This window comes from Triturus cristatus, chromosome 7 (genome assembly GCF_964204655.1).
Source record: "Triturus cristatus chromosome 7, aTriCri1.1, whole genome shotgun sequence".
In the NCBI taxonomy this organism is placed as follows: domain Eukaryota; kingdom Metazoa; phylum Chordata; class Amphibia; order Caudata; family Salamandridae; genus Triturus; species Triturus cristatus.
In genome coordinates, this window is record NC_140590.1 from 1,775,808,931 (window position 1) to 1,775,822,297 (window position 13,367).

Consider the following 13,367-nt stretch of genomic DNA (forward strand, 5'->3'; position numbering starts at 1 on the left):
GTGAAATTTATTAAAGCCGCGATGGACTTCATAAAAAGTAGACTCCTGGCCTTAACAGCTGGAGCCCAAGAGCCAGTTCTGTTAAAAAGGACACCCAGATAACTGAGTGAATTGATGGTTTCCATCCTGCTCCCCCCCGCCTGGTAACTTCTATGATTATTTTCCCTCTCCCACATGACATAACAAAGCTTTTCTTTGCATTCAACTTTAGGCCGAGCCTATCCATAAAACTGGTGTAAAAGGAAAGCGCCCTCTTTAGGCCAATCTGGGTGCGAGCCATAAGTGCTGCGTCATCGGCATAAAGGAGAGAGGCTATCGGGCGCGTATTTGCAGATGGTGGATCCCTAGTGTGTGACACCAACTCCTGTTCCAGAGCGTTATATATAATGAGAGCATGAGTGGTGCCAGAACGCAACCTTGCCTTAATCCCCTCTCCACTTTGAATGGCGCGGTGCACTCACCCTTTATTCCATGACAAACTTTTTCAGTGGCTCCAGAATATAAGTATATAGAGTCTTAAAAACTGAATTAAAACAGGGTCAACTTTTAGTTTGTTAAGGACTTCCCACAGCTTATTATGAATAGGGCTCCCGGTTTTCCGTTTAAACGGATTTTTACATATAAATGCAGACGGAAAACAAGTTTTCCTTTGTCTGTATTTATATGTAAAAACGGGAAAACACTGTCACATTTTGTGGCGCTGCCATGCTCCAGCAGAGAGTTGAAAAACCGGATGGTGTGGTGATTGTTCACAGAGCAATCGCCTCTGGTGTTATCAGTATTCAAACACAGCCTCGTTAACAAGCGAATGGTCTTTTAAAGACCTGTGAAGTACTCGGGTGCGGCTGTGTGTGTCACCTGTCTCAGCCCGGGCTGCCAGACAGGATGGGGGGGTTGCTGAAGCCCTTTTAGTCCAATGGGCATGGTGCGCCTGACGTTGGGTCACCGGTTCGTGTGCAGTCTTTCGGAGGCTGTGGAATCGACGCATGTCTATTGGGTTGTGGTGAACTCCTGCGCTCACTGCTTCACATCCGTAGAAACGATGGAGGTGCACTCAGCAGGTGGCTATCAGTGCATGAGATTGGGGTGCAGGACGCCATGCTGTTTTCAACTGCAGTGAGGAGATGGTGTTGCTTGCTAGTATTGTGGGTTTTCATCGGGTGGAGTCGGATCGTCTCTTGGGGCTCTGTGTCCTCCTAATGCCGTCCAGCGCCACTTGGCGTGCATGCAACGTTTGTTTGTCCGTTGGGGGACGCTGGTTTGGCTGGATGCTGCATTGCTTCCTCTGAGGGGAGATTGAGTCATCATGCAGGGCTTGGATCGGCTGATGACATTGTGTGACAGTACTGGTATGTTGAGAATGGGGGAATCTCTCCCTCAGTGACACCGAGGGTTTTTTGCGGTTCGGTCAGCAGACCCCAGGGACGGCTTACTGATGGGTGATGCCTTTTTAGGTCTCGGGACCATCCGGTCGGCAGACCGGAAGTCCGGAGATTTAATGTTATTGAGAAGAGGGGCTTGCACCCGCCCCTCTTCTATCCTGTTCTCCATTGGCTGGCCTCTTAAATGCTGGCCAGCCACTGGAGAAGAGGTCCAGTCACTCCGTTGAAGCCCCGTCTTTTTCGGATCGGGGGGCGTGTTTTTTGCGAGAAGTCTCAGGGAGGAGACAACAGCAAAACACGCCCCCGAATCCGAAAAGGACGCAGCCTCGCAGAAAGGCAGTCGTGTGCCTGTCCTCTCCCCCTGCTGTCGGCTCCCGTGAAGACCTCTTTGGGGGCATTCTATTGGACCGCTGTTGCCATGGTAAAGTCTCGCGCTGACGCCTGCACCGGGTGTGTAATTACTATTCACCAGCTGTTCTGGGTCGGTGCGAACACATAAACGCATTAGGGCTTTTTACCCCCTTCATTTTTAAAATTAAATTTTACATGCCTCCATTAATCACGCGCAAAGTATCGTGTCACATTGTTTACGTTATTTTTGGAACGAATCGGGGAAGGGTCTTACCGTGATTGTTGTTTTTTTTAGGTTTGATTGACAGGTTTTATAACCAATCGGTGCAGTGCTCTCTTTATGACCCCTTCTGTGGAGAGGGGCGGGTGTTTGCCTGCAGTTCTGTTGTGGGAGGCGGTGTCTGTTTCTTCTGCTGCTGCTTGTGAAAGGCATCGAACCGGTCGCTGTTAAACGAAGGTGAGAACTAGAGGGGTCTTTCACTGAGGGTGCAGAGGGTCCTCAGCATCTGTTCAAACATTCGAGGATGCTTTTCCACTAAAAAAACTGTCCGCCGTTCCATTAGGCAGGTCTTGGCTGCTCAGCAATGGGAGGTTGTTTAGACCGCGCACGCATCCTTGGTGCCTTTTCTTCAGATTTCGTGTGTGCACTATACAAATGCCCTCCCGCTTTTCTGTCACCAGCACACCAACCGGAGTACATCTCAGTGAGGTTGTGTGCTGTACGCAGTTAGGCAGTTGGAGAATTAAAATATTTTAAACAAGGCATGTGCAGGGTCCTCCGCCCAACCCTGCCCCACCCCCAAGTTCAGGCTGGGCCTCACGCTTCGCTTGTGTGGGGGAGGGGTCTTTCCTGCGCTGCCTTTGCTGGGTGCTAAGCTGCTGGCAGCTGCATTGAGCGTGGAATTTGTCAGGACACCTAACGTGGCGAGGTCCATGACATTTTTCGGTAGGCAAGGTTTTTTTGTAGCGTGTTCTTAATAGGGATGGAATGTCTGCGTGCAGTGACTGTGCTGATCTCAGAACCCTAACCTACCTCGAGCGGTCTGTGTTCAGCCCCATCTCCACAGAAATTTCCCTGCAGGAGCCGGGCCGTGTCTCCTCTTCGTTCAAAGATCGAAATTCTCTGCAGATTCCTTCGTGTGCGGAACAACATTTGCATTTAAAACGCCCCCTGGGGAGTATTTGCATTCCTTTTCTTTCTTAAGTGTTCAGAGATTTAATGATTGGGTCTCTACTGCATCCCTCCTCGGCGCCTCTTATGCTCCAGAATCTCAGAAGATAGTTGTATTTTAGGAGGCAGTATCGAGAAGGCGGGAAACGGCAGGAATACATACATAATACAAGCGATGCAATAGCACTGCCCATTCCTTTGTCTGTTTTTTGTAAATTACTGCACTCGTAGAAACAATAGCGGAATTGTGTGCTCGTTAACGTTTGAAATCTTCTATGTAGGGGTTTGTTTTGATTTTTTAGAACAGAAGCTGAGCCTGCCTTGTGCCACGAATGACGTGCCACACACACGCGCCCATCTATTTTTACAAGCCACACATTATTGATTTATTATAAAATTAGCAAGCATTTGCATTATTTCATTTATTGTACATTCTTGGGGTGTCTGCAAATATCGAATTCACATAGCCATTCTAACTTTTTGGCCTCTTTGGGAGACCAGTGATTTAATTCGTAGAGCCACCCTTTATAAGTGTGATCAATTATCCACCAGTTGGTTCAACCAGGTCCACTCTTTTCTCCCTCAGCTCTGGGCCTGTGTTGGCCTTTCAGGGGTAGTAGCCACCCCCGCCCCCTCTTACCCCTGCGGTGCAGGGTACGAATGCCCGAGGCTGACTCTGCATCTCCGAAGGAGCACGAGGGAAGAAGGCAGCTGCGCCACAACTGTCCGAAATTGCAATCCCAGCTCCGCCTGCCTTCCAGGCGCCATTCTGTAAATAGTTGGTTCGGAGAAGCAGGATTCCCGAAGGAAGGCCGGGGTTACACGTCAGTTGTTATCGGAGCCGATAAAGAAGAGGCCTACGTGCGCTGCTGCATTGGAGCCTGCGCGTGAAGGGAGTTTAAGGGTCAGCCTCGCGTATAACGATATTCTAAATGGATGAATGTTTTAAGCTCAATTAATGTGACCACCAGCCAATCAAGTGGCAAATATGTCAATGGTAGCTGTCAATGCTGAAGTTAGTTCGTTTCCAAGCAGGTTCAGTTTTTAGCAGATGCATTTATTTCATTGATCAGTTAGGCTACTCTACGAGGTCAAACACTTTGAAGGCCTACCAACACAACTGTGGTCTTGCCTCAGAGTCGTCTAGTGAATGACGCACGGAGAGAGGCATACCCTATTAATGGGGCCACTGGAATTATGCGGTAGGGTTAAGTGAATTGTACGGCAAGAAAAAGCAAAATATTTTGTGATAGTATTAAGGATTTAGTCATTTTTAAACGTGTAAACACTGTACCTCATTAGTACCAGTTTAACATCCAACTATAGCAATAAGCTACAGAAAGATGAGCAGTCAACCTTTGCAAAGGTCCTTCCACTGCGTCTCAACACATGTCGCTGCATTTTTACAAATTTTTTAACCATTTGAGCTCGAAAGAACATTTTTGTTGTTAAAATATGCAGTTTATATGGCACTATCACATGCTTCTAGTGTCCCTACTTATTAATAAGGAGTCTTGTACAGTTAACCTTGCTGTTTCCCCGGGCCGGTCTTACCCTGGATTGACCTGGACAGCGCCCTGGGAGGAAACAAAAATGTGTTTATGAGGGCAGGTGTGAGGAAGATGGGAGGAGGGCAGGGGGTTGATGGGGTGCTAACAATAATGCTGAGGTACATTAAGGGATGATTACTAATTATTTAATGGGACTCAATTGAAACCAGGTGGGGTGGACAAGCTGGTGTTTGCATAGCATTACGTCAGGCAGTTCCCTGCTGAGGCCCTCAGAATATTTGCCGGCCTGGGCTCAGCTCACTCATGCTGAAGGTGGGCCCTGGGCGTAAGGCAGCGCTGTAGGTAAGGCGGCAGCCCTTCAGGGGTCCCATTCATCTTAAAACCAATGAATATCAAAGCGACATGGGAGACTAAGTGTCTCCTCCCTCTTCACAATCTGGAGGGAGGGGGGCATAATTTTATGTTACAACACTGCTATTTTCCCTGGTGTATGCTTGGAGACACTGCCACATCTATTTACTAGGGCACTAGTGACCAATGTGTCAACAACGGCTCTAGTTTTCCACCATGAAGCAGCATACAATGGTAATACCACCCAGGACATTTATTACCTTGGCTGTGTATTTCTGCTAGGTTTAGAGCTCACGTTTAAACGAGATTTAGACTCCTGATTCTGATCCAGCGGGATACCAACCTCAGGCTCTGTGTGGGTGGGTGGCTCTGTGTGGGTGGGTGGCTCTGTGTGTGGGTGAAAATGCAATAGGTCTCCCATTTGAGTGATTAAGCTATTGACATTGTAAATAACAATGCCGTTTCTTTAAATGTTTTAAAAACAAAAATATAAACAAAAATAATGTCATAAGCAATGCCAATAGCTCTAACTTTAACAATGCCGAGACCATTGCATTGTAAATGCTTGTTGCAGTGGAGGTTAAGTCCCCAGAGAAAGCTTTACGCACCCGGTGGCTTCAGATGTCGGGGGAAGGTGTTGTCGGTTTCCAAGCCAAATTTACCATAGGTGTAATGCGGGACATCACTAGTCCAGGAATGCAATGCGGCCATCCGTGGCAGAGTGGAGCTGCAGGGGCTCTAAGAAGGGGTGAAAATCATCAAAGCCTCATTAACAAGCAACAGGTCTTTTCAAGACCTGTGAAGTACTCTGGTGCGGCTGTGTGTGTACCCGGAAAGCAGTCTCAGCCCGGGCTGCCACACACAACGTAGGGAGGAGGTGTTGTGAAAGAGAAAGGTCGCCGTGCCTAAGACGTGCGAAGCATGCTTTCAGCCTCATGGGGAGTTTTGAAAAAACAGATGTTTAATTAGTTACAGGTCCGGTGACATCATGACAGACATAGCGTTATTTTCCTCCGTACTCCAGTTCCCATATCCAAATTATTTAAAAGGGAAAGATTTCTTTTAAGTGCCCTTTACAATAGATTAACTGAGTTTCTTCAGGGGAAGTAAGGAGCCGAAGTGTCTTGCCCAGGAGCACGGAAAAACGGCCTAGTTGGGAAGCCGGGATTAGTACCAAAGTCTCTTGTTGCTACTGTGATGAGGTGTTCTGAGGGAAATACACCCCTAGCTATCATTATCATTCGGTTCTCAGTACTTGTCCCAAGTATGCACGCTGATCCCTGTTGGTGCTTATGCTATGACACCCTTACCTATGTACAGAAGACATTATGCAGTTAGTAAGCCCAGATATGCTCTTTTTAGGCCCGGCTTAACAGTGCCCCAATTATATACCTATTGTTATCAAATATTTAAAATCTAGACAGACTGAGGTCTGGCTGCTCACAGAAGACCATTTCCTTCTCACCTCTGGCCATAGGCAGTTCTTTTGTATAATTCCACCTCCTATAGATCACTTGCATTGCAGTGCAGGACTGTATTACATCTCAAATGCACACTGAACCATTACATAAAATTATTTATCTCATATATACTTTGCCTAGAAAAGCCAATATATCTTCTCTAGTTTTTTCCCACACTACAGGATTTATTAATGTTTTATTGAGCCTGCAGTTTCAGTTTAGGTAATTAAGTTGGATATTATGCCGATATGGCAAAACAAACTTAAAATTACAATTACCCAGTCTATATAATTTTTAAATAGATACATTTTTTTAAATAAGTAAACAAGAAATAAAGTCCCATGAACTGCCTTACCCCCACACACACCTGTTGGTGATAGCTTCTCAAAGAAAAGTCGTTTTCAATGCACCAACAAAAATAGTAAAATTTGCCCCACCCCCTCACAAATACACTTCTTGTCAATTTAAATAAATGTGGAAAAATACTAGCGGCAGCGTCGTCTTTTACTTGTGGGAAATATAAATGTGGATAAATACAGATAAAATGCCCAATAAATAAATATGGATAAATACAGACGGAAATGGCAAAAAAATAAATACCATAAAACCAGGAGCCCTAATTATGAATTACACAGTCAAAAGCAGCTGTGAGGTCAACAAAAGCCAAATAAAATTTCCCTGTTTTAGCCTGCGTATATACCAATTAAAATAATAAGGTTCAAAATCTGCTCGTTGGTTCCTGAACCGGCTCTAAAACCATACTGGACGTCACTTAAAATACCTTTTTCTTCAGTCCATGCCTGTAATCGATCTGAAACAATCCTGCCCTCTACCTTCATTAGGGAGTCCAACAAAGATATTGGGTGGTAGCACGCAGGACTCTCCCGCTCACCCTTTTTAAAAATGGGGACTATAATTGATTCAGACCATGTACCTATAAATCCCTTTCCGCAGCACGCTTGTAAAACCCTAGTTAAAATGGGGCCCCATACCTCCAGGTTTGACTTATAGAGATCAACAGGTATCCCATCATGGCCGGCAGCCTTGCCACTCTTGCTTGCCTTTACTGCCGCATTAACATCTTGGAGTGAAATATAAAAGTTAATAGGTGTAAAATTCTGTTTTGCCCTCTCAATATCTTGACTCCAGTCTACATCCTCTGTGTCTCTCTGTTTCGAGTAGACTTTTGTAAAAAAGTCTATCCAAGTTTTTTCCTCAATAGCCACCTCAATTGATGGTGCATCCAAATTATTATTGAGGAATGGGGCGTTCACTGCCGACCAGAATTTCAGGCTGTCTTTACTCTCAGTGGCATCACTAAGGTTCTTCCACGCCTTATCTTTCAATTTATTCATCCTATTTTTCCTGGCTGCATTATACAACTTCCTACAGGCCCTGATCTCACTATTGTCTCTTATCACTCTGTGTAGGGTACTCTTTAAATTCAAATAGCTTTTAGTGCAGTTTTCATCAAACCATCCCTACCTGGAGTTACCTGTGCCTTTACATTCCACTGACAGCGTGCTTTTAACCATCTCAATAATACAATTAAAAGCTTTTAAAACATCTTTGTGTGTTGGACTATCGCTTGGACATGTTAGAATTGAGTCTAATGCCTTTGTAACTATGTCTTTATTTAGCTCTGCAGAGTCCCGGCTAGCCCAGCGGATTGCATAACCATTTTACTTCCCAATTCTATATTTTGCACCCATGCTGCTTTATTACAAGTTTTCCTTGATAAAGATTTTGAGATGACTACGTTGACTCTAATTGCCAAATGATCGCTCATAACATTTTGATGGATGTTATACCCTTTCATGTAACTTGCATGGCGATTTGGCATGATAATAAAATCAATAGTTGATTTAGCGCCTCTACCTATAAATGTGTAACGAAAATCCACCTTAGGCATGCATAAGTGGTTTGAAAATCCAAAGTCATGTTTAAACATAATATCATTAAACAGCTCTCCTTTGTCTGAGTGTTAGAAGTGAATCGGGGGCTCATCCTTATCCAAAGTTAAGCCACATTTCCCTATTTCAGCAAATGGGCACAGGCTAATGTTAAAATCACTACCCCAGATAGGAATAAAATCAATATCACCTTTTAGTCTTAAACTGCTAATATCCTCGCTAAGCTTCTCTAAGATAACTCCCAGGTGGGCCTTTTCCACATTATTGTAAAAGTTAATCAAACGCCAATGTACCGTTGGGATCCATGTGTAGTAAGATGATTTGATCATAGAGTTCTGAACTGACCATTTCGATGTTATATGCTCCCAGCAAATTTGAAACACAAACACATAGCCCCCCTTTTGGCCTTCCACTAGGTGATTGAATTGCGGGTGTATGGTACGTTTTAAACCCATTTATATGTACATTATCAATGACCCAGGTCTCTTGCAGGCACAGAACATCAAAATTACTGATGAAGTTGAAACAAACCGGATTGCTCACTTTATTCTTAAGCCCTGCAACCTTCCAAAAAAGGCTCCTGCATACTCCCGCCTGGCGGTCAATTGTTTCCATAAGGTCCCCTCAGAAACATCGTCCCTGTTTGGGTTACTTTCCCCTTCATCCTCTTGCTCATCCAAGATCAAGTCCTGCATAGTTAATATACCTGGGGTTTCATCGATTAAAACATTCTTATTCCTAGGCAAAAACCTACTAGTTGGTTGTCATTCGTTCTCGTCAAAGGTAGTTGGGGCCCAAATCTGTTTGACACAGCTAAGTTATAGCAGGGGCCATCCCTGTTCCATCTATGAGGGCCATGATTTACGGGAGTATTTAAGGTTGATGGTCGATAAAAAAAGTCCAGTTGATGAACTTGGATACTAGTATTGGTTGGGTTTGAGTGATGTATTCTCAATAAAATTTCCCTAACCAAAGTCGGTGATCCTAACGAGAAGACTATGCAGTCTCCTTCATAAAGTTTACTGCTGTTACCTACCCAATCAATTCTCCTCACCATCTTAAAGTCCCTAAAAAGTACATTCGTTAAACCTGTCCTATTACCCAGCCAATTTATAGTTTTATTTCTCAGGGCGGCCAGGTTTCCATTGCTGCTAAATCTAGTGTAGGAACATTAGCTAAGATGATAGTGTACGGTATGGCAGCTGGTGGAAGATTGAGTGTTTGTGCACTATGCCTCTCCCCAGGGGCATTGTCCACCGCTATGGTTGTACTTTCCCCACCCTTCCGCTTGTCGCTTGATTTGTGACCTTCCACACCCAACACTTTACGTCTATATGCCTTACCGTCTAGTGTGGTGCTATTTTCTGTAATCACTGGTACATTTTGACACATATTCTGACCACCGCCCTGTTCACTTACTGCTGGTGTTTTTTGGTCTAGCCAGAGTGTCATTTTTAAAACTACCTTTTCTGGATGTACACGAGCAACCAGTAATTGCTGGTTTACTGCACCCTTTTCTTGTGTGGCCTTGGGCTGGGCTGCTAGCACTTTATCCAGGCCTGTTTCTATTTTATCTAGCTTGATTGTGTAACAAACTCCTTTAGATCTTTATTGGCTGTATACAAGTTTACCGGTTCACTTATAGGCTCACTACAAGACTTGTTCCCCCTCAGGGCGCTTACAGTGCCCATTTCCTTCTGCGTTTTGTTTTTAGCACCCTGCGATTTCCCTTGTGGTTTTTTTTGGGTGGATTTTGGTTAGTCTGGGGATGGAAGTAGGAATCAGGTGGGTTGCAACTGTATCTTCTGCAGTGTTATTTGCTAACGTCAGGTTAGGTAATTTGCAGGTTTTATTTGAAGGAGGTAATTGGTCACTATCTGTTGTCCCATCAGAAATATAATCGGGAATTTCCTGGATGCAACCATTGTTTTGGATGCATATGGATAACATTATCAAGGAGATCTTTCTCTACCACCCCTCCGTCACTTGGCGCAGAGTTATCCTTTGTTTTTTGTTGTGATAATAATGAGTCTGTCGTTTCAATATTTAATGTTTCCTCCACGGAGATAATCTGTCTTTCTATATCCCCGACAGCCCCTGTTAAATAATTTAACAGAGTCATATTAATCTTCCTATGTTTACTTGGTACTTTCGATATATGACTCGCCACCTGCTTCCTTTTCCCCATTGTGATCTATCAATTAATTATCATCCAATCCTTGTTAAAATGTCATGATTACAAAAAATTCTTGAGATACTATTAAAAAGAGTTAACCGTGCATATACAAAGGGATTCAAGGTCCAAATATACTAGCAGCAAGAGTCTTTGGGGTGCAAATTGCAATTTGTTTAGGCGCACCAATATATGTCAAAGTTCAAAGTATTTGGCCACCTATAGATAGTGGAACACTCAATAAGCTTAATCACAGTACCTTGCACGCCGATCCAGATTAATTGCGGGGGCCTAGATGTTAGGGAAATGGCCTGGCCCTGCCTCTTTCGGGCGATGACGGGCGTCCCGCGCCGTGCTGGTGTTCGGCGCGTTTAGAGCGACGGCGACAGATGTCTCCTCCCTCCTGGGAGTAGAGCAGCCTGGTACTGAGAGTCCTCCAAAAGTTCTGGTGCTGGCAATGGTAATTGACTACTCAATGGTAGACCGGGTGGCCGTCACCCATTATGTGCCGTACAACTGTGAGGCAACAAGGACTAGCATTTCTGCAGTTTTGGGGTGGCTGGGAGAAGAAAAAGAGCTGACAAGCCACGATCTGAGCTTCTCAAGTTCGAATTCTCACAGGTTGCCTCAACCTTTCACCCTTGAAAGCGCCATGAAACTGCCTGTTACTTAGAGTGGGAGAAACAGCGGCAACTCCGCTATATACTGTCAGATTTAAACAACTCTTTATTAATAAAACACAGACTGTACTTTCTTTCTTCCATAAATATTGTCACTTTGTTAAAAATAAATATCGTCACAGTACTATCGAACACAAATCATCTCTCTTCTGCTACAAGTGCTAAAGGAAATGACTAAAACACATGGATTTAAAAATTGAAACCTGGGATAAATGTGTCAAAGTCACAGCATTTTCAGACACGCCTTTGACAACAGTGTGACAGGTGAACAATAAACAACGAGTTAACAACAATCATGCTAGAGACCAGACAGGCAGTGAGCGGACTGTGTGACCAGACATCAGATGCAGTGTTCCTGTGGTACGTGTCTGAAATGAGTGACAGCTTGACCAGCTGTTGATTGTGGATGTAGCAAAGATCATGCAGTGTATTGAGCCTTTTGGAAAACTTCCCAAAAAGTTTCACATATGACGGTACTGTTCATAAACTACCAAAGGGAGGCTCAAAGTTTGAAAAGGAACAAATTATGAAGGTGAAGTTTGAAATTGGTAGGATGTAATTTGAAAGATTAAGTCCGTTCTTAGACAATTCCACATGACAACGGGTAGCCAACACCAGTGACCTTTGGGACTTTAACTCATGTGTTTATGCACCTCAATCGCAGTGACATTAAAGTAACCCTGGTCGTAGTTTGCGTAGTAGTGCTACGCATAGCTACGCGAATTGCACTTTGCACTACGCGAGATACGGTAGCACTCCGCGAACTGCGTAGTGCGCTGTTCGGGATGATTGCACAGTGCCGGATGCTTGTCCACACTGTGCAATCATTGAAAACAGCATCTCGCACAGTGCGAGCTGTTGTTTTCTGCCGCTCGAGTAGATTTTCATTCGAGCTGCAGTTTTCTCAACGCGGACCGGTAGTTTCTCATCGCAACCGGTCGCGAGCAAAAGCGACCACTTGCAATGAGAAACCTGACCTCCCCGCGTTGAGAATCTCGCCGGGAGGTTTATTTTCCACGCTTGCGATCGTCAACTTGATGTTGCTGATCGCGAACGAGGAAAAAGTCTCACCGGGATGTCTTTTTGCTCGCTCGCGGTCACCAACTTAACGTTAAGGACCGCGAGCGAGCAAAAAATGCCAACTGCGCTACGCGTTTTTACACTGTGCTACGTGCAATTCGCGTGGCTCGAAGTAGCACAAACTACGTAAACTACGCGAGCGTAGCGTAGTTGGCCGCCCAGGGTTACATTAAAGGACATTTTTGCTGACTATAAAAAATGGTATATCATGGTAAAAAAATATCCCGTATGATGAGTGGCACTTGAAATTGTGTCCTTACTTGGTGCAGAAAAGACAGTTTTGAAGCAGCCACCACAAAGGAAAACATCTGCCTTGTGCGGTTGATAACATCAGATCTCACCCCACCACAAAGGGAAACATCTGCCGTGTGGCTTGATAACATCAGATCTTACCCCACCACAGAGGGAAACATCTGCCTTGTGGGGTTGATAAGATCAGATCTTACCCCACCACAGAGGAAAACATCTGCCGTGTGGGCTTGATAACATCAGATCTTACCCCACCACAGAGGGAAACATCTGCCGTGTGGGGTTGATAACATCATATCTTACACTCCAGCCTTTGACGGCTGGTATGTACAGAGGGTGATGTGGCGAGGCACAAGAAAACACAGAGAGGTACCTTCTTGGCTTGCTGCATAATGTGCTCTTCACTCTTCGAGGCAGGCTCCAACGCAGGACCCAGCCAGCTCCCCCAACCAATGCTGGCACTGCTTCCATGCTGTTAACTAGCATGAGAGAAGGGCCAGGACTGGAGGGAGCAGCCTCACTCAGCGCGCTCAAACGGCCTGCTCTTTCTCTAACCCAGGTGTCACAGCTGGGTTAGAGAGTTTTAAATGCTCATGTCTGGCTGGCCGTCGCAAGAAGGACGGCCAAAGAGACATGCGCATTTCAAACTTTAGCACACTGCTCCCGGCTGCCACTCTGCAGTGATGGCCCTGCCCGGTTCTGACCCTCAGTTCGGAACGGTTTGTGGAAAAATGAAATGACAATAAATAAACTTTATTATAGGGGTGGGCGGAATTTGCGAAATCCACTTTCGCAAATTATCGCGAAAATGTTTAAAATTATCGCAAACAAGCGGAAATATCGCAAAGATGCGGAAGTTTTTTTCCCGCATGTTTGCGAGATTTTCTGCATGGTTGCGGGTCGCCAACTTACCGATGTGGTTGCTCGCGGGCGCGGCCATCTTGTTTTGAGTTGTCTCGCGGTGCATGATCGCGAGAAGAAAGACGTGATCCCGCGACGCATGACGTCACTGCGGGCGCAAACTGTCGCGAGACAGCGCAAATGGC

At 45.1% G+C, this 13,367-nt stretch overlaps 1 long non-coding RNA gene across 1 annotated transcript in view; it reads left to right on the top strand.

The window, feature by feature from the left end:
* The first annotated feature begins 1,690 nt into the window (after positions 1 to 1,690).
* The window catches only part of LOC146813073 (uncharacterized), a 48,293-nt gene continuing 36,616 nt past the window's right edge, over positions 1,691 to 13,367 (top strand). Inside the window, exons 1-2 of the long non-coding RNA XR_014966952.1 lie at positions 1,691 to 1,832; positions 2,029 to 2,190. This is a non-coding gene — a long non-coding RNA (uncharacterized LOC146813073). The remainder of the gene's footprint in view (positions 1,833 to 2,028; positions 2,191 to 13,367) is intronic.